Raw genomic sequence first — 25,709 nt, 5'->3', positions numbered from 1 at the left:
GCTAAGCTTCCACTGTTGGACACACTAAGCATTGTAATCTATATTATAACCCTTCCGAATTCATTGCAATTTCCAAAGTAGATAATGTGCTTGTTATGTTTTCCTCTATATATGTCCTTCTCTTTGAGTGGAATATATGCCATTTACCCTTTCTTATCTCTTACTCATCCTTCAAGATTCTGTTTGGCTGATATTTTATCTTAAACTCTCTCCCTAAAGCCCTAGCTTTCATTAGGTTCCCTCCTCTGGGTTCTTTTAACACTGTTTTCAATTATATCTTCTATCTGTTTGTGCTGACATTGTATTGTATTTTCTTGAGTACTCATCTATCTTTTCCACTGGACTTGTAGCAACTTGTAGCAACTGGTTGGCCTGTAATAACTGCCAGTTAAATATTTAATGAACGAAATTGTAAAGATGCTTTGGGGTCCCATTGCCAAAGACCTTCAATGTCAGATTACAGTTCAGAATGTATTCTTTTCTTCACTAGTTACTCTGATAGCATTAATCAAAGAAGGAATATAGAACTAGCATGATAACAGAATAATACATAATAAACCAAGGGTGGGAGGTAGAGTGTTCTCTGATAATCCATAAAAGGACAACAGTGACTATCTCGGAAAGGTTTTACATGCAAGTTAAGGAAAAGACTTGAACTCTAAAATCTGTTGCAGCCCTATGATACCACTAAGCATTCTATCTAAAGGGCTATTGTTACATTGCAGAGACTTAATTTCTAAACTGAGCATTTCCTGACCCGATTTTTCTGGAAGTTGATGAGTCACATATGCATAGATTTAGAGGCTTTACTGGTGTGGGTCATTTGTAATGCACAGTGCTTGCAGTTTAAATTAGCATGGCTTTTACAGATCCCTTAATATGCGTAATCTGACCCAATATTGAGATGGTCTTTAGAAAGATAGAGAGTTAAGGTGAAAAATATATATGAAGTGATTTTAGAAGATTTCCCAAGTGCTAGCAGACTAATTTGAAGGTCCTTAACTGAATTCTCATCAGAACCTCTCCAAATCTCTCTGTCACACCTGGATTTGGCCATCTGGCTACCCTTTTTAAATATTTCCCAACCATGATTCAACAATGAGGATATCAGATTTGGGCTTAAAATGATTTTACCTTTAAAAAAAGACGTGAACAGTGAGATAAAGACTTCAGAAAGAAAGGGAGCAAGCTTGATTTGTGTCAGTTTGATTGACACTTCCTATCAGAATATTAGTGAAAATGTCAAATACATGATTTTATGTGTATGAAGAAATGATGCTTTTATTCCAAATAACTCCTTGGTATTCATATATAATATATTGATAATGGAAAATAATATTTAATTAGAACCCATTATGAGCTAGATATTATAAAGAGAGATATTAAGTAGTAGACATGGTTATTACCCTTAAGACACTAAAATATGATTTGAAAGACAAGATACATAAGAAATAAGAATCCAGAGCAATTCCTGATAATTAGATATAGGAGTACCATTATGATATTAAACTTGAATATATTTTGAGGAGAGGAGAACTGAGGCGACTTCATGCCAAGCACCTGCATATTTTATTTCACTAACAATCACAATAATCTTTTAAGGTTCTTTGATTATTCCTATCTTCAGATGAGAAAGTTGAAGTCATTTGAACAGAGCTCAAATTGAAATTTGGTTCTTATTCCAGAGATATTTCTCTTTACAATTTGTTGTCCTGTCTCTCATTTACTTTTTTAATGACAGTGTAAATGATGCAGAAAATAAACTAAGTTTCCATGTTTAAACTTAGACATATTTGGAACCTGTTTTTAATCTGAAAATTAAAAGATAGATATACAGGAACTCTAAAGACTCTTTAAACTCTACTTTTCTGCTTTAGATGTTATTAGAGTTAGTATTGAAATTAGAGACCTCAAGGTAAAGTCAGCCCAGTGTTGTGTTGTTGAACTGTCAGTTTTATATTTAATTTCTCTTCCTTCTCTTCCTCAACCACCACACACTGCATCAGAAGCTCACATCTACCTGTCCCACTTCTCTATATTCTTTTCATGCCTTTGTGCTGGGGGAAACCTAAGAGTCATTCAGCATCCAGGAGAGGGTGATCAGAGGCACTGGGTGACTCAAAGGATGCAGTGGGCTTTCTTCCTAAGAGGGGCTAAAAAGCCAAATAAGCCAGGCACTCTGTTCAAACTTAGAAGCATTAAATAAGAAGCAAATCTTCATCAAGGAAGGCAGCAAAGGGAGATAGGAGTGAGGAGAAAAATGTGGGGTTCTAAATCTAACACAGGTGTCAGCCAAGGATCAGAGAGAAAAGACACAGGAGAGGGTTAAGGCGGCAGCTGGTCTGGGATCATCAACAACATGCAGGATTTTTTCCCAGAAGGTAGGGTTGTGGTTAGAGAATTATTTCTTACAGTGAGTGGATTATTTACCTCCTATGATCACTCTGGGCCTAGTTTTAAGAACAGGTGGCTTGTAGAGTATAAGCAGAAGAGGTGAGGTAGCTCTGGTCTTCTAGACCAGGTGACCAATACCATCAGTGCTGGAATTTCTGAGCCTTTCCTGAAGCCACCACTTCATAGCAAGTGAAGATTCAGTCAGAGGCCAAATGAAACAGATAGTTTGCAGGCCTGGCTTTCATTTTCTCATACTTTGCCTTCTGGTCTTGAGTTTTACTTTTTCCCAAAAGTTGGTATCATGATGTCACTGATCCCAGGTTGGGATGGTAGTAAGGTCAAGATTAGGTTAGACCAGAAATAGTCATCTTGATTACTTTCTTTTCCCACATCAAGTTGATACCTTACTCTCCAAATGCCTGACTGGATGTCTAGGTGGGCAGATAAGCCTGGGACCTAGAGCTCAAGGTTTTTGTTGTTCTTTTATTTTAAGTACATAATGCTTAAGTCAGTAATGGTAATACCAGCCTAAAACAAAGAGGAACATTTTCTTCTTTTTCAGCAATTATCAGTTTCACTACCTTCATTGGAAATTAGGTCTTTAGTGGCTCTCCTGAAAAATGGAAACAGAGTAAAGGACGTTGATTTGACATTTCTGACCCAGAACACCCAGGAACACCCTCCATGTCAGACAACCTGGTCTTGAGACTGAGAGAATCTCTTCAACACTCTGAAAAGCTCTAAATTATGCTAAAACTAAAAGTTGATTAGAAGTGGATTAAAAGGTTAAAGTTGTTAGTTGTCTTACCCAGGCCCCAAAGGTTGACTAACAGCTGCCTAGGCCCTGTGTTCCTTGCAATGGCCGCCTTTATGATCTCTGTCAGAGTCAGAAACTCGATGGGAACTACTATATGTGTATATAGCACTTCATATTTTATGAAAAGTTACATATATTAATCTAATTAAATAAACATTATATATATTATATTCTCTTTGAGGCAGTGGATGATCTTTTCATTTTTTTGACAGCAGATTTTGGAAACACAAAGTTAAGTTTTTGTATGATATGAGGTGTAATAATTATTATTTTGCATTTGGATATTTGATATTTCAGAACCACTTTTTTTTTTTTTTAAGATTTTATTTATTTGACACAGAAAGAGAGAGAGCACAAGCAGGGGGAGCAGAAGAGGGAGAAGCAGGCTCCCTGCTGAGCAGAGAGCCCATGGAGCTCTATCCCAGGACCTGGGATCATGGCCTGAACTGAAGGCAGACACTTAATGGACTGAGCCACCCAGGCACCCCTCAGCACCACTTATTAATCTTGGGTTTTTGAATAAGTAAAACAAGTCCCAATTTCACCAAATAAAAATTGTCAAGTTCCATTACTACTAATTTTTAATTGTAGTATATTTTATCATATATAACCATGTGTGTATATATGTAAACTTACTTTGCCATTTTTGATATTATTCTAAAATTAGTAACTGTCAATTTTATCTACACACACAAAAATGTTGCTTCCAGAGATAATTAGCATTTTAAAATACTATGCATATATATTTCAATAAAAAATCAGTAGCACATACTATGCGCAACGATATGCCTACATTAATGCTTTTAGGCTGTTGGAATTTTGTGGTTTCGATACATGAGATGTGAATTTCCTTTTTCCTCATGGTCAAGGTAATTCACTCTTAGACTTATGGGGGAAATTAAGTAGGATAATATATAATAATATTTATTGAACTGGATTTATATGTGTAATTATTTTATAAAATACAAAGTGAGTAAACATATAATGAACTCCCAAATTCAATTAGAAAACAAAACAATTGAAAACCTGGGCAAAAGGTTTAAACCAATATTTCATCAGAGAATACATATGAATGGCAAATAAGCACAGGAAAAGATGGTTAACATCATTAGTCATTAGGAGGATGCAGCTTAAAACCATAATGGGATACTACTACATATGTATTAGAATGGCTAAAATTGTAAAAGCTGACTATACCAAGTTTGGAGAGGGTGTGGAGGAACTGGACCCCTCATACAAAAATAATAATTACATAACTGCAAATATAACTACATCTTTGTGATGAATAAAATGCAATATTGCTTGTGGAGTTGGGAAGTCAGAAGCAGCCTAGGTGCTCATCAAGAAGGGAATGAATCAGGAAAATGGATTGTGTAGAAATAGAATCAGTATATTGGAACAAGAATTGCTAACCCGGGTTATGGTAGATAGAATTTGAGGGGCCAATGAATTTTGGTGGAAAAAAAACACTTCTTAAATTCATAAATCTCTAACTGATATTTAGCATTTTATGTAAAGAATGAAGTCAAGAAACCACAGTTCTGTTAGCAATACCTTGACTTTATCACTAACAGAAGTCACATTTATTTACAAATTTTTTGTTTCATACATCTGAAGACATTTTGTATGCTAATCACCATAATGGAATGCAGTAGTTTTTAAACTGGCAACTGAATTATATTGTTTGATATATAAGAAAATAAGCACATACATTGTTATACCACACGTTTGTTGTTTTAGTATTTTGATAACTGTATTTCAGTTTAATTGGTTTATTTTGCAATCCAGTGTATGACTATGTTTATCACAGTTATTAAAGACATAGGGTTTCAGGGCACCTGAGTGGCTCAGTGGCTGAGCATCTGCCTTTGGTTCAGGTCATGATCTCAGGGTCCTGGGATGGAGTTCCGCATTGGGCTCCCTGCAGGGAGTATGCCTATGTCTCTGCCTCTCCCTCTGTGTCTTCCATGAATAAATAAAATCTTAAAAAAAGAGAGACATAGAGTTTCTGAAAGATTATTCTAAGAGTTAAGATTGCTGAAGGGATCTACAGAACAGAAACATTTATGAACTCCCAAAATAGACATATACAGGATCAAGGATACATATTAAAAATATAGTATTGAGTATTTGAAACAAAAATTAGAGTGAGATCTCATGCACAATATCATTTACACATTTTGAAAAAATCAATATACACTATATTTTTAAAAATATACACAGACATACCAATACAGACTTCAATAGGAAAATGAAGAATAGGTACATAATATGTGTATTGGGAGATAATTAGGTAGACATAATAGATAAGGCATAATAGATAAAATTAATAAAATAAAGACCTTATAAAAGCCAGTGATGATAGGTGTCTGCATATGGGGGCCAAAAATGAAAAATAAAATGAAGAAGATTGGGAAGTTGTTTCCAGACCCATAACCTCCAATACATCAGCCACCTTCCAAAAGAATCCTTAAGAGGGAGTCCTTTATATCTGAATTTATAATTGTCAGACTCTATTCATGTAAGATAAAAAATGTTGTTCCACTCCCTCTCACTTCTGTCTCTTCTCTGGATCTCTCTCTCTTTCTCTCTCTCTTCACCCCTCCCTGTCTCTCTGTTTCTCTCTCTCTCCTTCAACAGGAGAGGTTCTAACACTTGTATCCTCCTAGAGTTTCCTATTTCTGCTCTCATCAACAGAACCAAGAATTGTTTTTCTTCACCACTTGTGACTTTATCAACCCTTACAAGCTTATAAACAACCCCTTTTCTAAAATATGCAAGGCTTGACTGACCAGCACAATTGGCCTTTTCAGAGCTCCTTCAATAAACAAACAAAATGTTGATCCATAATTGTGCCTATACATTGAATCAAAGTGCAAGTGAACACTTTCTATATCAGAGGTCACATTCTATATTCCACTTATATTTCCCACAGCCCTTCATTTCCATCCAGACCTCATTATACATTGCCTCAAAATACTTTAGTTAAATATACATTAGTATTATTTGGCAGCCAATAAACCCTAATTTTCTTTGTAGAGATGCTGGTTCATTTACATCTTTGGCCATGGAAAAGCCATATAAGCTCATTAATACCTGTCAAGATATTTTTTAATGGATTTGAATTAGTATACTATCTTCTCATCATTTACCGTAAGTATACCCTTTCTTCATACGAATTTCATGAGCTTTACCAATATCAAGGTCTCTTGAACCATCTTCTTTATTGTACTAGTTTGGTACACTACTTTTTCCTTGACTAGGCTGGTTACTCTGCTTCAGAGACTTTACCTAAAAGATGAATAAGATAATCTATTAAGTTCATCTATATAAAACTTACTACCTTTAATTCATTTGAATGTAAGTGCTATGAGGGCAGGGTTTTTACTGTTGGTTCTCTTATATAATAGCTTCATTGGCTAGTCCTCAATAAATATTTGTTGAATTAATTATGTCAGCAATAAAGGGGGAAAATAAAGTGAAAAATTTACATTTACATTTGGATTTCCTTGTAGGAGTCATCAATCTTCAGCCCTGAGATGGGATGCCAGATGCTGAAGTTGTTATCCAAGTGTATAACCCTGTAATTGTTATTTTCCTCTTTACTCTTCTCTCTTATTTCCAATTTCCCATAATGGGAATTTACCATATGATTTTCTATTAAAAGTTTTTTTTTTTAAGTTTACTCCTTTTTTCAAGCGGTTTCTTTGCTTAGAGCTTAGCAATTTTTGATAAAATATGGTGATTATTTTTAAGACATTCAGAAGCTGATGAAAGTGAAATAGTATTATCATCACTGCAATTTGTTCTAATTCTTTAGAAAAAAATTTATTATAATTTGCTACTTTAATCATGTATAATACTTTTTTAAAAAATGTATTAATTCCAGTGTAAAAAGATACAAATCTTCAATATATTCTTCTGTCAGTCATTCTTATACTTCATTTTCAAACTCTTGCTGAGATATCCATATGCTAAACTTTCATAATATTTCACAATATTTAATTCTCAAAATGTTTCCCTATGTAGTTACTGAAACTAAAAAAAGAGAACATTAGTGTTCATTATATATTGAATTCCAGACTAGAGATCTTCCCAATACCTCTTACAATCAAAGCTGTATGAGTTATATAAAGAAAAAAATTGTGCAAATAACCTATTAAAGGTATTAAAGAAGACAAATCTACATGTGCATAAGAACAAACAACGTATGCAATCTATTTGAATTTTAAAATATTTATAGCAGTGTTAAATCCAGTTATTCAAAAAGGAGGAGAAAAAATGGGAATAGGAAACAAAAGTGGGCATTCTAATAGAGCAAGGAGATAATTAAAATATGGACAAAAACTTTGGTTATAGGAGGGACAAGAAGAATGGCAAGAGTCTGGTTTCATCAGGTTAGTCCACTGCTTGCCATTCTTATTTAAACTATTACTTTCCTGATTGGAAGCTGATTTCTAATTAGTTTCTTTTTCATCAGTCAAGGCTCAATCTCTCTAAATAATCTTTGGGTAATGACAATATCCCCACTTTGATCAACTTCAGGGAAATTGCAGAGCCAAATATTAAACAGGTGGTTTTGAAATTGTGCTCAACCACCTGTTCTCTGACCTCTGGCTGACCTAGTTAACAAAGACCAGTGTATTTCAATTAGTGCAAGTGATACCAAATATAATCAACCCTAATTAAAACTAGGCATTTTTCTCTCAATCTTGCAATCTGATATTCTCTAATTAATCTTCAGTATATTTTATATCTCAATGAAAGATTATAAAGAACCTGTAACTTGGTCCTGAAAATGGTATGTATATAATGACTACAACAGGAAAGACTATGACTTCCCCCACTTTATTTACATATCCATTTAATTTGCCTATATTTTTTTGCCTTAGAGCTGAAACAATTGCCTATGTAGATCTGTTAAAGCATTTTTTTTTATCTTAAAAAAAGTCTCAAACTTTGATGTCCATCAGAATTTTCTAGGGGAGCATTTAAAAAAGAATTCCAGATCCCAGGTCCTACTACTGAACTATAAAATGAGAATCTTCAGGGCTGGAGCTAGATGTTTATAGTTTTAACAAGTTCACAAGGTGATTCAGATGTAGACCTCAAGGATGAAGTCTAGCTATTTGTAAATTTAACAAGTTTATTAGGTGATTCAAATGTAGACCAATACCTGAGAACCATACTGATGAATTGATATTTAGAGGATACCTTGAATTAACCTTGAATGAAGCATCATAACTTTCAGCTGAGTACACGCCTCTGTGGTGTAGCAGTAAGATTATTTCCTAACATAGAAATCTAAGAAGTAGGTGAAAAGTGTTCTGGATAGAGAAGCAAAGAGACAAGAATTATTTTTTCTTGCTGGTAATGCTGGTCTCAAACTGATCCTATTGTTTCATTCATTCATTCTTAAAAAAATACCAAGTGTACATTATTTATACACATACATGTATATATATACAAACACATATATATACATATCTTGTTCCCAGCTGTGTCCCAACATATAGATGTAGGTAACAAGATAAATTCCACCTCTACATCATGGAGTGAAAATGTTGCCAGTTAAGGGTGTAAGTTCTGGAGTCTGACATCCTGCATCTGAAACCTGGCTCTGCTATATAAACAACTTGGATAAGTTCTTTTTCTAGTCTAAATTGCCTCTTTTTCATCTGAAAAATGGGATTATTGATAAATATGTAGTAAGATTGGCATAAAGATCAAATCCTTAGCTCATAGATATTGTTCCATATAAGACTATTTACTGAAAATAGATAAAACAATTCTCTCACATAACTGTTTTTAAAATGATTTTGTTTATTTATTTATTTGTGTGTGTGTGAGAGAGAGAGAGTAGGGGAAAGAGCAAAGAGGGGGGACAAGCAGTCTCTGTGCTGAGTATGGATCCTGATGTAGGGCTCAATCTCATGACCCTGAGATACTTGGGTATCCTAGTTTTACTGTTTATGCCATTAGATTTTTGCTATTTAGCTTTGTTTATTGTTTTATATTTTACTATCCTAAGTATGCGATTTAAGTAAAATTTTCTATTTCTTAAAATGAAATATTTTCTTTTAAAGAGTAGGTAATATTTCTTAATATCTTTACCCTAATTACTGGAGAACCAAATGCTTAATGCTGTATGTACTCATTAAATATATATTAAGCTGAATTACATTATGAATAAATCATATATGGAATATGTGTATATCTGTGTGCTTGTGTCTGTTAATTATCTACTATATACAACAAGTCCCCTCACTATTTAACAGTTTTAAACAATACATGAATTTATTATCTGACCATTTCTGTCAGTTAGGAATTTTGACACAGATAAGCCAGGTCCTCTGCTTTAAGATCAATGACAAAGTCTTATACAGGACTGCAGACCCATCTGAAGGCCAAATTGGGAAGGACTCATTCTAAGCTCATTCACAGAGTTGCTGGCAAGATTGAATTCCTCGTAAACTATTGGATTGAGAGCTTCAGTTCCTGCCTAGTGATTGTCCAGAGGCTGCCATCAGTTCCTCACCACATGTGACTCACCAGCTTGCTTTATGAAGGTAAACAAGTGAGGAAAAAACAGGGAGAGAGTACTGGCAAAATGAAAGTTATAAACTTTTGTAGCCATACTCTCATTTATTCTAAGTGGCTAAGTCCAGCTGATATGCAAAGGTAGGGGGGATTATACAAGGGTATAAATGCGAGGAATCGGTGATCACAAGGAGCCATGGCAGAAGTTGCCTGCCACTATATATAGGTGTAGCATATGGAACACTTTACGACCCAGGTAGTGCATTCTTTTTTTTTTTTTTTTAATTTTTATTTATTTATTTATTTATGATAGTCACAGAGAGAGAGAGAGAGAGAGAGAGAGAGGCAGAGACACAGGCAGAGGGAGAAGCAGGCTCCATGCACCGGGAGCCCGATGTGGGATTCGATCCCGGGTCTCCGGGATCGCGCCCTGGGCCAAAGGCAGGCGCCAAACCGCTGCGCCACCCAGGGATCCCAGGTAGTGCATTCTTATACAGTATTCTCAAACTCTAGCCTGCGTTCTGAAAAAATCTCCAGAGTTTCTGATTCAACAGGTCTGATGTGGGACTTTATAACCAGCCGTCAGCTGAAGCTGTTGCTACTGATTTGGGTTCAAACTTTGAGAAACTCTGTTTTAGAGCATATTTCTTGTTTTACTGCACAAAGATAACCAAAACTCACCTCAGCATAAGTTCATTTGTCAGCCAATGTGGTCCTTTTCTCTGCTGGGATAGCTAACATATCTGCTGCCATGTGTGGTCATTTCTGAAAGAGACATTAAGAAGTTTTCTTCTGTTGGGAGCTTTTTTTCCTTACTAGCTCATTTACAGATTGGTAGATAAATAGGGTCCTAGGGGTTTTGTAGGGTGCTAAAAATTATAGACAACTCTAGTGTGGATTTCTAAGAAAAATTGACACTTTGGATGAACACTGAAGAACAGAAGGATTTTGAGAGACAAGAAAGGAGAATCATTGAGTGACCTAATAAAATCATTCTTTTCTTGTCCATTGCAGCACATTCTTCATTTCCACATAAAGAAAGAAACCTAAAAGACCAATTAACACCCTGGAAAGCACTTTGGAATTGCTTTCTAAACTTGGTGTAATGAAAACAAATGGACATTTTGATTAAATAGATATCATTAGGATGACATGTTATGATCTCAACCCCTGGTTTAATGATCTAATTAAGACCAAGAAAAATTCATTATGGACTCTCATTCAAATAATTCATTTTACAGAGCCAAAAAAAAAAAAAAAGACTGTTTGTTTAAGATAGGAAGACTGTCCTGAATGAATGAAGAAAAGAAATTCAACCCTGAGAACTTTATAACTACCTTTATTTCAAAGAGGGAAAAGATACAGGAGGAAGGAGGAGAAAGGAAGAGGATGACAAAGGGGAAGGGGTGGGGAAAGAGGAAGAAGAAAATATCAATGGAAAGCTCAAACTAGTGGGAAGAAAGGAGCCTGGGTCCTGGATGCATTTTTCCTCCCAACCATTCCTCGCTGTATTTACTTCAGCTTGTCCATTACAAAAGTAGAAAGAGTTGGGTAATACAGTAGATGCACTAAGATAACTACAAGCCCATAGGTTTTGTGGGGTATGTTATCATATCAAAGGGGTTAAGACAAAGTGAGAAGCCAGAAAGCAGGCAAAAGAGTGCTAATTGCATATAGGAGATCAAGAGAAGCAGTGATAAGAAACAAACAATAGCATGGGAACTGGAACAGTTAACTTTATATAGCAACTTGCCTAGGCTAACAGAATGCCTGGATAGCTGGTAAAACATTATTTCTTGCTGTCTCTGGGAGGGTGTTTCTGGACGCGATTAGCATTTGAATCAATAGACTGAATTAAAGAATATATCTGCCGTCATCAATATGGGCGGGCATCACTCAAACCATGGAGGGTCCAAATAGAATGAAATGGTGGAAAGCAAACTCTCTCTTCTTGACATGGGACATTCATAATTTTCTGCTCTCAGAAACTGGAACTCCTGGTTCTCAGGCCTTTGGATTCCAGGACTTACATTCTAAAGTTTCTAGTCTTAAAAATAATAAATAAATAAATAAATAAAATAAAGTTTCTAGTCTTGGGCTAGGAGATACACATAGGCTCCCTGGTTCTTGGGACTTTGGATTTAGATTGAATTATACACTGGCTTTTCTGGTTCTCAAGCTTGCAGAGGGCATATAATGGCATTTCTCAGGCTCCAGAATTAAATGAGCCAATTCCCATAAAAAATCTCTTATCTATATATCCATCTATCCATCCATCCATCCATCCATCCATCCATCCTATTGGTTTTGTTTTTCTGGAGAACTCTGACTACTACTGGAACCAAAACATCAAGAAACGAGAAAGAAAATGGACTAAAATTAAAGCATGCCATATCCATGAGATTCCTATGGAATGCCACATGTAGTTTTCTTGCAGACAGTGTTTCCTCACAACAATGTGGGTACTATTAAAACCTGTACTCTAAAAAAATAATAATAAAAAAAATAAAACCTGTACTCTAAGGACTCTTTACATTTATAAAGTTAGTGCATGTCTCTTGGTTGAAATCTGCACCTAAATATATGAGAGAGAGAGAGAAAAAGAGAGAGAGAGAGAGAGAGAAGAAACATTAGATTGTTGAGGAGTTTTCACTTGGAAGACTTTAAGATCAATTCTCCTAAAAACTTAAAAACAAAAATTTAACAACTTTGCCTGTGGCTTTGCCAATGGCAATCTATCTGCTGTATTACATCGGGACACAGAAGGGAGTTACATCTAACTGCTGTCAGTCTTCTTTCTTGTCCCTTTTGAACACAATACTTTGAGTCAATCCATTTGACCCTGCCTTGTCTTGGTAGGCTTAGCTGTATGGAATGTTAGGATGTCAACCATAGGAGCAGGGAAGGGGGAAAAAAAAAATGGAGGCTGAATGGGGACAGGATGATGAATGGGGAAATTAATCTAGTTACACATGTAGCCCTTAATGGTAGCCAACTAGTATGCACATTCTGTGAATTCTTCTTGATTAAGTGTTAACATCTGAGAGAATTGAATACAGACAATGAAGTCCAAATGGCAAATAATACTTAAACCATGGCAAATGCTGTAGATCTATTATGAATACAAATAATGACTTTTTCAGGGGCTAAGCATGATCAGATTTGACAAGAGACTTATGAAATTAAGCAGAATGATAAAATCTCCACTCTTAAAATAAAAGAGTACACAAGAAAACAAGAAAAGCTGAAAGTAGAAGATTGTTACATCCCTGCAGATGCCAGGGTTTTACCACTGGCATGGTGAGTTCTAGAGTCTACTGTGTAGAGCTTGCTGATACCTGTTTTCCCCAGTTCCCACCACCTGGGATGGACAAAACATCCATCAGTATAACTAGCAGGTTGAGTAAGGGAAAAGTTGACAGAATGTACTACCACCCTTTTGAAGTCATTGCCTCTGCCTCTTTCTGCTGATGGAGCTGTCTGACTACTAGATTAAACAGTCCCATGTGTGGTAAAATTACTTCTTCCAGTGATCCGGGTATAATCTTGTTGCCACTTCCTTAATAGCCAGAATGGAGAGGGATCTTCTTTCTTTCTTAAAGAGTGACCTTGAAAGCAATATTCCCACAAACCCTTGTAGTAGCGTAGATAAAGGACAACTTTTGGAGTCAGGCAAAAATTGAGTTCAAATATTTAAATGCTATTTGGGTCTTGTGTGTGACCTGAGATTTAGTTCCTCATTTGTAAACCAATATAACATTGTCTACTTTGTGGTGTTAACTGAGATGATTAAACGAGAAAAAAAAAGAATTAAGTGCCTAGTACACCAGGTGGTGCTCAACAATTGTGAATTTCCTCCACCCCATCACATACCATCTTTTCCTTCCTCCTATTTAGGTGTTCATGGCATTGTGGAGGCCGAGAAAATGAAGGCCATTCCACCTCAAGTTTAGCATTAGCACAAGTACAGCCATCTCAGGCCCCTGTGAATAAGAGCTGAACTTTACAGGAAAAACCGCAGAACACCCTTGAAAGAGAGTCCCATATCAGAAAGAAAACAGAGCTCAAAATGCCCTTGACAGGGACAGAAAGTCCTGTGTTGGAAGGAAAACAGATCTTAAGAAACTCCCCCATCCCTTTCCTCATATCGGAATGAAAAAATTCCTCCATCCCTTCTGAAAATCCCCTAGACCAGCCCATAAAAACCCAGCTGTAACCCACCTTGGGGTCCAAGTCCCTGCTCTGCTGTGTTGAGTATACTTGGACCCAAGCTCGAGCTTTTTAATAAACCCTCATGTACTTGCATCAGTGTCGGCTCCTTGGTGGTTTCTCGGATTCGCAATCTTGGGCACAACAGCATTCATCTTCTCCTTGTTTATGTACTCATTCTTGTGGCTCCAACATCTTACCTTCAAACACAATACATGTCATTGGGTTTATTTTACTCCAGCCTAGCCAAGTGGGTACTTGCTTGCTCTGGCTGATGGGAGAAGAAATTCCCTATTCAACCAGGGTGTCATTACCAACCCAGATTGTTGAATATCTAAAATGAATTAATCAATGTTGGGTACAAGTAGTATTTAAAAGTCAGAAAGCTGACAAGTTAAGATAGCTTTGACAAATACACCTTGAAATCTTGTATATACATTTACAGGAGTAATATAAACTTTAATTCATTCATTTCTATCTTATTGTAAAGTTAATACAAATTAGAACTCTATAAACGTAGGATCTGATTAACTGATGTAAATATAATCTGCTTACCCTTTCTCTTGTCAAAAGCATTTTGTTTTTGTTGTTCTGTTTGTTTATTCTTGATATGTTTTATTTTTTTCTTTGGTTTTGCCTTACAATTGTTAAAAGGAAAAGTGATTAAAATACCTCAAAGATGAGATTATGAATAATATTTTATGTCTCTTATAGTCAAATAATGTAATAGAGTCTTTGCATTTAGGATGCTATTATGCTGTTCAAAATAATAATTTTACAGACTGTGAGCTATCTTTGTATCAAGTCTGAGAGGAAACAATCTTTACACATTTTAAGACTATATAAAAACATGGATTATGCCTAAATGGCAGTCAAAGAATTGGGCCAGTTCACTTCAACCAAAATATATAAATAAGATCCCCAAATCTCTTTGATAGGAAAGATAGTTAACTTGCAAAGATAGGCCTGTTTAGTTCTAATAGGAATACTGGTGAGAAAAAGGCAAACCAGTTAAGCCCTTAGTAGATGGGAAATTTGGAAAGGATCATATTGTGAGATAATTGTGAGACATATGGCCATTTAATGAGGAAGGCTATTGGACTCTATACACCAAAGAGATTAGTTTTCCATAGTGATAGGCCCTCAAAATAAAATAGACAAGAAGATTTGGGGCAGGAATGTCATTAGGTTAGATAAATAAGTCAGTAATAAGTTAGTTATACAAAGCAGGACTTGAGCCTTCCCAGAATAGTATCCTGTTCTTTTTTGTATTGAAAGGAATGAAGACTCTCTGGAGTTTAGCATTAGATCAGGTAATCTTGAGAACTTTTTTAGGTGGAGTAAACATAAGTCTTTTCGACAGGAATGAGGCTCTGAAATTATAAAGACATAAGATGGGCTATATGGAGCTTAGGTGTAAGTTTACAGAGATAATTTCAGGATCTCCCTTTTCTAGAATTTTTAGGAGAAAACCAAATTTAAAACAATTATTAATTTATTGGCATAAAAACTAAGGACTGACCATGTCAAATAAACTCTCACCATAATATTTATGGTATACCCCCTCACAATGTATATATGTGTTAATAAGGAGGGGAATTATTAAATATATATATATATATATATATTTGGTTGAATTTACCATTCAACCATATATATATATATATATGGTTGAATGGTAAATAAAGTGTGACTTAGTCCAACAAAATATTTGAGTAATTACTGGTGGTAAATACACAATTTTTCTAAGGCAGCATTTATCCAACAGAAGTATGATGCATTGCACATGTGAAATTCTAAATTTTCTAGTCAGATCAAAAATATACCAAGAAAAAAGTAAAATGATTTTTCAATTAAACAATTTGTTTTGAGATGATAATAAATTTACATGCTGTTTTAAGAAATAATACTGCAATGAGATTTCTCTACTCTTTACCCAGTTTCCCCACAAATAAGATCTTACAAACCTAGAGTGCAGTATCCCAATTGGGTCATTAACATTGATGCAATTCATCAATCTAATCTTAATTTCCCAATTTTACTTGTACTCATCTGTGTGTGTGTTAGAGAGAGAGAGAAAAAAAATAGAGTTTTGCAATTTTATCACATGTCATTTCATATATTCACTACACAGTCAAGATACACCAGGTAGATCACCTCCAGGAACCCTCCTGCTTCCCTTTTTCCAACCACAGCCATTTTCTTCCTCACTTCTGTGTTGCACATTCCTAATCCCCTACAACTACTAATTTATCTTCCATTTCTATAATTTTGCCTGGTAAAATTAGTTTTGATGACATTTTATATAATGTAATATATCTAAACTATTACCATTTCAATGCATAATCAGTATAAAAATATAAATGAGGTATCCTATATTCTTCCTATAATACTACGTCTTTGAAATCTCACAGAACATACCAATTTGGATTAGTGACATTTTGATTGTTCAATAGCCGCAGATGTCTCATCCCTACTCTATTAGCTCAGGCCTAGGGGAACATGTTTGCCCTTGAATTGTCCATGTCATTCAATTTAGAGTTTTCAGATTCAGGAAAATATAAAAAGCTGGGTGTATTTGACACTTAGAAAAAACTGAGTATTTAGCATTGGAAGAATGGTTAAGTGAAATACTGTACAATACTTTAATGAGGTATTATGGGCATTAAAATTATTTACAAAGAAGACGAAGCCCATCATTGATGGACGGAGACCAACAATCCCAGTTTTCCTGGGATGAGAGAGAGGTTTCTTGAGATGTGAGACTTTCATTGCTAACCAAACTAATAGGAGCCCTAAGTTGATAGGGAAATTTCTTAGTATAGTAATTTCTTCTATAATATAGAAGCTTTAATCTATCTATCTACCTATCATCTATGTATCTAATATATATGTACATTTGTCATATGTGTTTACATGCATAGATATGTAAAATTTATATATGTAAAAGATACATATCACAAAGAGAATGATAACAATATTCAAAGAAAAGCATTTTAGAAAAAAAATATGGTAGATAATTATTTTTAAAAATTAAAGCTGAAGTATATTAAGAACATTGAATTTTGCAGAGCAGGCATAGAACAGAAGGAAATGTGGGGGTCTCGGTTTTTTCATTGTAAAATTATAAACGGGACTAGATAATCTCTAATATCCATTCTAGATCCAAAATTCTAAAATAAATAAACCTTTGTAAAGCCCAAAATTACTGTAAAAAATCAAGAAGTCATTTCAGTATTTAGGAAAAGGTTCACGGAAGATGTGAGAAGTAAATGTAACTTTGAAAGATAGGAGAATTTGGTCTAGGTGAATAGAGGACAGGAGGTAATTCCAAGCTATTGAGTAATAGTTAACTCAGCAAAGTATAGTAACAAAACAATTGAGCTAAGGTCCTTGTAGGGAACCCTTCAGGCAAAGAAAATTATTTTTAAAAAAACTTATTGATCACCCTTAAAACATTCCTCTCTGTATTAATAACTAAGCACTTTACATTTGCCAAAAACATAAACAGCAGTTATGAGCTTAAAAAATGATCACTTAGTTTAAAACATGCTAGTATTTTACAATGTAAACCACTATCTGATATAAACACTAATTAATAAATAGCTTGCAATGCCGGTGGGGGACGTGCAGAGAGGAAACTTGCCTTTCATGAACCATGCCCATTTTAAAAGACTAATTCTGGGATCCCTGGGTTGCGCAGCGGTTTAGCGCCTGCCTTTGGCCCAGGGCGCGATCCTGGAGACCCGGGATCAAGTCCCGCGTCGGGCTCCCGGTGCATGGAGCCTGCTTCTCCCTCTGCCTGTGTCTCTGCCTCTCTCTCTCTCTCTCTCTCTTTGAGACTATCATAAATAAATTAATTAATTTTAAAAATAAATAAATAAAAGACTAATTCTTCTGGTATACCATTTTCCAATTAGAACCCATGTTTAGGGCAGCCCTGATGGCCCCAACGGTTTAGTGCCGCCTTCAGCCCGGAGTGTGATACTGGAGACCAGGGATTGAGTCCCACGTCAGGCTCCCTGCGGAGCCTGCTTCTCCCTCTGCCTCTCTCTCTCATTCTCTAACTCTGTCATGAATAAATAAATAAAATCTTAAAAAAAAAGAACACATGTTTGCCTCTATAAAAGGGCATTTGATACTTATAACAATCATACCAAATGATTCACTAATACATATACTCTTTACTAATCCTATGAATTAATGGTATTCAGTGGAGTACCACTAATTCTTTCTGGAAAGGCAAAAAATAAAGAAATAAAATAAAATAATGAAACAATACATTCAGAGAGAGACTGAAAATTGAGGTAGGGTCTGAAATCTGGAATCATTTAAGTGGGTCATTTAGGGGATTCACTGTAGAATGAGGAGCAGAGTGATGAGCAATGCCTCAAATCTGGAATGAAATTGAGAGGTAGGATAATGAAAAGACTGGCTTCTCTACAAAGTTGTAAATGTAGAAGAGGACCAGTTTGAGGAATGTCACATCAATCTGAGTAATTTGGAATTATATTTAGGTAATAGGAAAGACACATATATGAAGTGACACATACAAAGTATCATTTATGCTGAGGCGGCTAGTTTAATGTACTGTTTATTTCTCAAAGCAGAAACATTGTTCTCTTCATCATCCATTAAACTTTCCAGAAAGAGTCATACTTAAAAAACAAGCTCCTTTGGCCATCATTTTATCCTTAGATGAGAACTTCTGCTCAAAAATGCCTCAGTTTTGGGATAAAATGGCTCGATTGACAGGAAGTTTCCACTTCATTTATTTTGCTTACAGTATTTTGGCCAAGTTGAGCATTTAAAAGCATTGGGGTACATTTTCAAATATAACAGGAAACAATATATTCTTGATCTTGCAAACTATAATTGATAATAGGCAACACAGACCTAAGTCATAATCATTTACAGAAAAAGTAAATTCAAACAGTTGAAAATTTGATTTCATATACTCACTGAAGCCCAGATCACTGGTTGCTATTTGAAGGAAACAAGTCAGATTTAGGCCTTTAGATGCCAATAACAAAAAGAAGAGGACTAAAATCATACTATATCTCTACATATTCAATATCTAAATGAAAACTTAAGTAAAAAATCCAGTTGTGTGAATGATCCCTCTTATAACAACACAAATTCAAAAAGTGAAAATGAAAGAGTAGCACATATTCTCTTAATAAAAGTAAATTGCAATTAAATTCAGAGCAGACAAAAAAATGCATAGTTACTGCTGGATGGAACCACAACAACAAAAGAAATGTCTCCGGTGTTCCTTTTGGAAGAGAATTTCCTTCGAGTTTTTTAGAATATCATGGTTCAATGCCTGTATGACCACATATACTCATTCAAAAGTTTTATTAACTCATTTGTTCAAACATAAACCCCATATTTCAGGCATTTACAGGGTGTGAAGACATAAGGATATAATACCATTTATCTGAACTTTGACCAGAGTATAAATTCTGAATGATTAAACTCTATGGGTAGAATTGTCTAGATTTTTAAATAGTGACAAGATAGATGAGTCAATTGAATATACATACAATAATTACAACTCTGTCCCTAATCTGCAAAACAAGCAATAGAAATTTTATTCTTTGCTTATCCTACTTGCTGACCTAGCTTAAAAAGTAGCTGATAATGAAACTTTTAGAATGCCTACCCAATACTCACATTGTTCCTTTGTAAACTACTCATAAAATAGACTTTTGTTGCCATGTTTATAACATATGACTGTCCTTTCTTGGCCATGTCTGTTTGGAGTGAAAGAGAATATCTGACATAGGAAAAGCTAATGCATTAAATAGGCTGAGCCAGTCAGATTCTCTCTTCCAGGAATTTCTGTTGAGCCTGAGAAATAGCTCAACTAGCTATGGCAAGAAACTTATAAGAATAGTAGAGTTGAGAGTGGAATAGTTATACTTGGGTTATGGTGAAGGGTAAGAGCAAACTGTCTGCAGGAACAAAGAATTCTGACAAAAAAAAAAAAAAAAAAAGACTAAGCAGACATGTTTCTACAGTGCCGTATTTCTGCTAGTCAAAATGGCCCCTGGCCTTGAAGTCATTTGTTACTTCAAACATTTAAAAGAAAGAGGTAGTTAGGTCTGCAGTCACTAGGGAAAGAAAAATCTGGTGCTGGATGCTCTTAGTATAGTGTTGTTTTTACTTGTGACCATTATATGTTGTTATTAATGAACTTAAGCAGGCTGTGGAAATAATGTTTCTGGCCTTTTCCTTTTAATGAAGAATTTTCTACATTATCTCTTTAGGAGTGAATCTCTTGGTTCACAATATCATTCTTTTTAGGTGACAAGGCCATCCTAAACAAACAAAAGATTTCAAGTATCTACATGTGTGTCAAATAGGTTTTGTACCACTACAATAGGACAAGGAGAGAACAAAAATTTACTCATAAGCAAACATGAATTCTGCATTTGGAATACTTCTAGAGTGAAAAAAAAAATAGATTTTGGCTTTCTATAGGATGCAGTTGCTCTTAAGGAACTTTGGGGCTCAAAAATCCAGGTGTGTTGAGTTTCCCTCACAGGGAGGTATATGGTGCCATCTGCTCCAAGACCAAAGATTTCATCTCAAGCTATTTATTTTCCACTTCTGGATGAATGAAAGGGTTTTTTAAAAGTTTTCTGGGTAATGTGATGACAGGCTGGGCAGTGATTCCAGTTCTTTCTGTGCCTGTATGTAAGAGGTTGATTTTGATGAGCTTGCCAAAGGATGTAGACACTTCTCCTCCTCCAAACATCTGTGGGTGATCCACCCCCCCCAAATGACAGTATCTGTCTTCCTGGTAGCTGGCTAGAGAGTTAGTGTGTCAGACTCTCACAGCTGTGGGGGCACAGCTGCCAATCCATCTTCAAAATGCACCAAATGCCAGTTGTTTGGATCAAGGCAGCTTGGAAAAGTCACTTTTTAGGAAGAAAACTTTATCTTTGAGCTGATCTTCTCATAAAGAGTATATTTCTGCTTTTCCCACAACTTGTCCACATACAGGGGACATGAGACTATAAAATAATTACCTTACCTTTGGGGTTCTTCCTGTCAGCTTTTAACAGCATAACTGAGTCACTTGAGAGCTTTGATGAGTATACCCTGCCTTGAATAAAGCCTTCTTCATTTTCTAATGCATGTTGATAGCTAGACACTTTGAAGGTTGCAGTTATCTTCTATAAATATTTCCCCCACTTCTGCTCACCAGGAGGAACAGTAATAAATAGAAGTTTATTTCTGCGAATAAATAGATCCTAGATATTTCTTCACTTAATTTGTCAATTGCTATTTCAAATTCTATGTTAATTTTGAGGAAAATTCTATACACTAATATATTTTAAATGTCAATGCAAGTATGAGTTCATTTAGCAAAATGTGTCCTAAGGCAGCCAGCCAAGTAATAGAAGATATAGATATCTTCCATACATATACATATATTTATATATTCACATACAAACACAATGTATATACTTATATACACACCTATTAACACATATAGTACATATATAGTATGTATATGCATATGGGCATGTAAAGATATATGTGTACTTTATAACCATGTACACAAATGCCATTTTATTAAGTAACATGACTGCAAATGTTCTAGTTGTATGATTTGTTTGGAAGTTTTGCATGGATTTTCATGACAACATCTCTATATCCCCTTTTTAGCACGGATAAATGGATGCAGAGGGGCAAAGAGCAGGACTCTGATGTGATTTTCATGCCCTTAAGTATGGCTGAATTTGTAAGATTGACAAATTGAAATTTTCTTCAATTAACTAGTTCTTTGAGAGAATTGACGGATTACACCCAGTGAAGGCCAATTATTTCTCCAGCCAACAAATGATCCCTCTAGAGTCAAGAGCATTTTTTGATTTACCTTGTGAATATGGTTTCTCAGGTTCATATCTCATATTATCTATAAATGGGTCACTGATGTCTAATGCACATTTATTAATAGAATAAAAATATAATAAGACTTGTAATAAAATAAGCGTTTCGTATTCTGATATAACTTTTTTTTTTAATTGAAAGATTCGTTATTTGTCAGTTAGCATTGTTCCTGGTACACAGTAAGAGTTCAGCAAATGTTTGTTTTTCTTTTACTAATATTATGAGGCACCACAATAGCCATGTCAGAAAGGTCAAATCTAAAGGTTTTGCTTTCTCTGTATTAGGGAAAATGATGAGCCGAGGGACAGAGAGAGAGCTAAATATGCTGCCTAGAACGACCCATCCAATGGCTCTGTAAGGACAGAAAAGATTCATGTTGGAGCTTGAAGAAAGAGGCCAGATTCTGGAGGACAAACAGGCAAATGAATTGTTGCTTTTCAGTAGATACATCTAGAAATTATTAGTTCAAGAGACAGAATTAAAAAAAAAAAAAAAAAAGGTCCTCCCATAGTAACTGATTTTAAAATGTTGCAGTTTTTGTCCTTACCAAACAGTAGCATTGCTTCAATGGTTAAGTCTTTTTTTTTTTTTTTAATTTTTATTTATTAATGATAGTCACAGAGAGAGAGAGAGAGAGAGGCAGAGACATAGGCAGAGGGAGAAGCAGGCCCCATGCACCGGGAGCCCGATGTGGGACTCGATCCCGGGTCTCCAGGATCGCGCCCTGGGCCAAAGGCAGGCGCCAAACCACTGTACCACCCAGGGATCCCAATGGTTAAGTCTTTAAAAAATAAATGCCATATTCTAAATCTACTTATTGCTAATGAAACAATTTTATTTATGTTTTATGTTTTGGAGTTCTGAATGAGATATCATTTGAAAATTGCACAGTTTAAGATATTTGAAAAGCACTAGTGTAAAGACTAGCTTAGTTGTGACACAGTAACAAGTACTGTACTAGAAGTATGTACTTGCAGGATGTGACATTAGAATAAAGCAAGGCATAGGTAGATTTATTTGTGTAATTTCAATAAAAAGATAGCATCTGCCTCTGTTTTCACACAGGTCAGGATAACAGGATGCGATTTTAGAGAGATTATTAGCTAAACAAATATTACACATATAAACATGTATATGAATATTTTTATATTAAAGATCAGTTGGAAGTGTGGGGCTAGCTAGCTAGGACTTTTGAGACTAGTTCAAGCTGCTTTGCTAAGGGCAACAACTCTTTATATTTGTGGATTTATAATTATATCTCAAAACAATTTCATACATACTATTTTTTCTGTGCCTCAAAACCCCACAATATGTAGAGCATTTATAGTCAAATTAATTTTGAATGAATAAGTACAACTATAGTTAATATACATTACTCACCAGCATTTACAGAGCAAATTTCTTTCTAAAGGCATCTAGAGAAGTCTTCAGGAGCTGGAATGGGGCAGATGTTTCCCCAGGGTCATCTTCTCTTCAGAAGTGAAGAGTTCTGCTCTGCCCAGCCCACATTGGCAATGCCTGATTAATGTACTCTTTTTCCCTCTCCAGTCACTTTTCCAGATAGCATCTGTCAAAAGCAGCCTTGGACAAAGCTCAGAAGGAAACATGTGTATGCAAATCTTTTCCTTTGGAGAAGAGAGTGAGGGAGGGGATATGTATGACTTAGGTATCTCCTTTCTCAGAATGATAACTGTATCTCGATTTTGAGCTCTCCTCGGAACAATGAAGGATACAATCTAAAAGAAAGCTTTCCTCTCCTAGGCTGACCTACAAAAAGAGTCACTACAGCAAACTCCCAGTGAAAGGAAAGTGTCCTTTTCCTTTTGACTGATAAGGAGTTCACAATATTTTCAGAATAAGCAGCAATTCTTTATTGTCTTCGTTAAGAGTATGATAAATGTGTGTAAGGCAATCAGAGGAATAAACAGAAGAGACAGGGCCACAGGGGCTTGCTTAGGAGAGAAATGGGCTGCCATTTGAGGGAGGGGGAAAATAGTTACAAGGGGCCTTCTCTTCAGAAAATTATCCTTCTTTAGTGTGTTGATAAACTTTACTATAAGAAAAGCTGTTTTTCTTCTTTAGCAGTTTATTTCCTGTAATCATCTTTGATGGAACAGCTGATCCACATAGTTACCTCAGGTATTATCCAAGTAGAGATTGAATTACTTTTATACTACCACCAAATGTAAAAGAATAAAAGAAAAAATACAAAAACTTTATTTTCAACATAATTTTATTTCCTTATGCCTGTGTGGAATAGTAACTACTTATTTTAATCCTGTTTAAACTGCCTTTCCACAAATATACTAAATATACGATTTAAACACTTAGAAAGAACTGGAAGATGCCATTGAGCAGAGCTGCACTCATTATGTAACCAAGGAAAAGAGCTTTGGAAGAAAAAAATTCACAAATGGTAAGACTTTGAAGAATCTACTTGTTATCTTTTCCACTCTGGTGATTTTAGACTCCCCCACCAAATTGAAACACGACTTTTTGAACGATAATGTAATACATTTTTGACATCACAAAAGAATGCTTTTAAGGCATAAAAAATGCATTTCCCTTATGTAATCAAAAACAAAAACCCTATAAATTATAACGCAATGAACAGTCTAATTCCTCTATTGAATGTATTTAAACGATATGGGCTGATTGAGTTCTTAGTCATTTGTGTTAACTGGTGAAAGCTTTTTGAATCTGGTTTAACCCGTCTGAAATGCCCTAGTGATAGCCCTCAAATAAAAAGAGAAAAGGGAAATTAATCCTAACCTTTATTCCCTTATATTTTTTTAATGAATGTTGCCACACATTTTTAACACATTTATGTTTTACACAGAATGCCAAATGGTTTCTTTTGAATGAAAAAGCCAAAAACAAATTTACACTTTAAATTGTAGAGCAATTCAACAATATAAGCAGTGTTTTCCCAAAGATGTGTTTTCTGTTTCTTAATAACTCTTCATAGTAATTTCAGTTTTATATATAAATATACTTTGCTGAAAGTTTTCATGGTATCTTCTTTTTCCTTTTTTTTTTACCATCTGCATTGCTGAGATTGTCTTAAGACTGTCTTGTGCATTCTTATATTAATAGATTCTGCTTCTTTAACATAGTGATTTGCAAGTTGATAGGGACATCTGCTAGATTTTGCCATGAAACCTCTTAACACAGAGAGAAAACCAAAATAAAATAAAAAGAAGACCCCATGATATTATTAGCAAGGATGCACTTAATAGAATACCAGAAGACATTGTGGTAGTCCATGAGATGACCATTTCTGGGACATCTTTAAAATGAAATGAAATAAAGAGGGCTGACAACCAAAAATAATAAAAGTAAAATAAAATAAAGACTACCCATAGATGCTGCATCCAGCTTTCTAGTTGCCAGCATTTTGGTCTAAGAAAAAGTAATGGAGGGAGAACTATAATGTAGATCAGTTTCTATTCTTAAAAATGTAATGGTTTATGGGAAACAAAAATACAGCCAGCTCATTGATAATGGTTTATTAAGTTTTCTGAAATAGAAAATTGTGTATGCGGCACCTTTCAATGATTGATGTCTGCTCCCTGGTAAACTGGTAAAGTGAAAATGAGACATATAGTAAAAGTAGATATGTAGAAGGAAAAGGAGTTGGGGATGTTTAAGACCACACTCATGGGCTCTGTGACTTGGGACAGGTCATTTAACATCCTGAGTGATATTCTTGTTTTGTTTTATAATGTTATGTAACCAAGAAGATCTCTTCAAACATATAATTTTATGTGGAAGAACACTAATCCTATCCCTTCCTAAAGCTAAGCCTTATTCCCACTATAGGAGTAGCAATTTTGGCTTGGTG

General features: G+C 35.1%; 2 long non-coding RNA genes across 2 annotated transcripts in view; one reads left to right on the top strand and one right to left on the bottom strand.

Annotated features, from left to right (window-relative positions):
- LOC140635180 (uncharacterized) overlaps positions 1–6,906 on the top strand; it is a 315,137-nt gene extending 308,231 nt beyond the window's left edge. Inside the window, exons 2-3 of the long non-coding RNA XR_012032520.1 lie at positions 6,251–6,364; positions 6,727–6,906. This is a non-coding gene — a long non-coding RNA (uncharacterized lncRNA). The remainder of the gene's footprint in view (positions 1–6,250; positions 6,365–6,726) is intronic.
- Positions 2,790–23,485, bottom strand: LOC140635181 (uncharacterized). The gene is made up of 4 exons (XR_012032524.1): positions 23,246–23,485; positions 13,973–14,160; positions 10,433–10,516; positions 2,790–3,007 (listed from the first exon to the last, which is right to left on the bottom strand). It is a non-coding gene; the product is annotated as an uncharacterized lncRNA (long non-coding RNA).
- Positions 23,486–25,709: the final 2,224 nt, after the last annotated feature.

This window comes from Canis lupus, chromosome 6, assembly GCF_048164855.1.
Source record: "Canis lupus baileyi chromosome 6, mCanLup2.hap1, whole genome shotgun sequence".
Taxonomy (NCBI): Eukaryota; Metazoa; Chordata; class Mammalia; order Carnivora; family Canidae; genus Canis; species Canis lupus.
The sequence above is the reverse complement of the archived record's forward strand: the minus strand, read 5'-3'. Positions and strand labels throughout refer to the sequence as shown.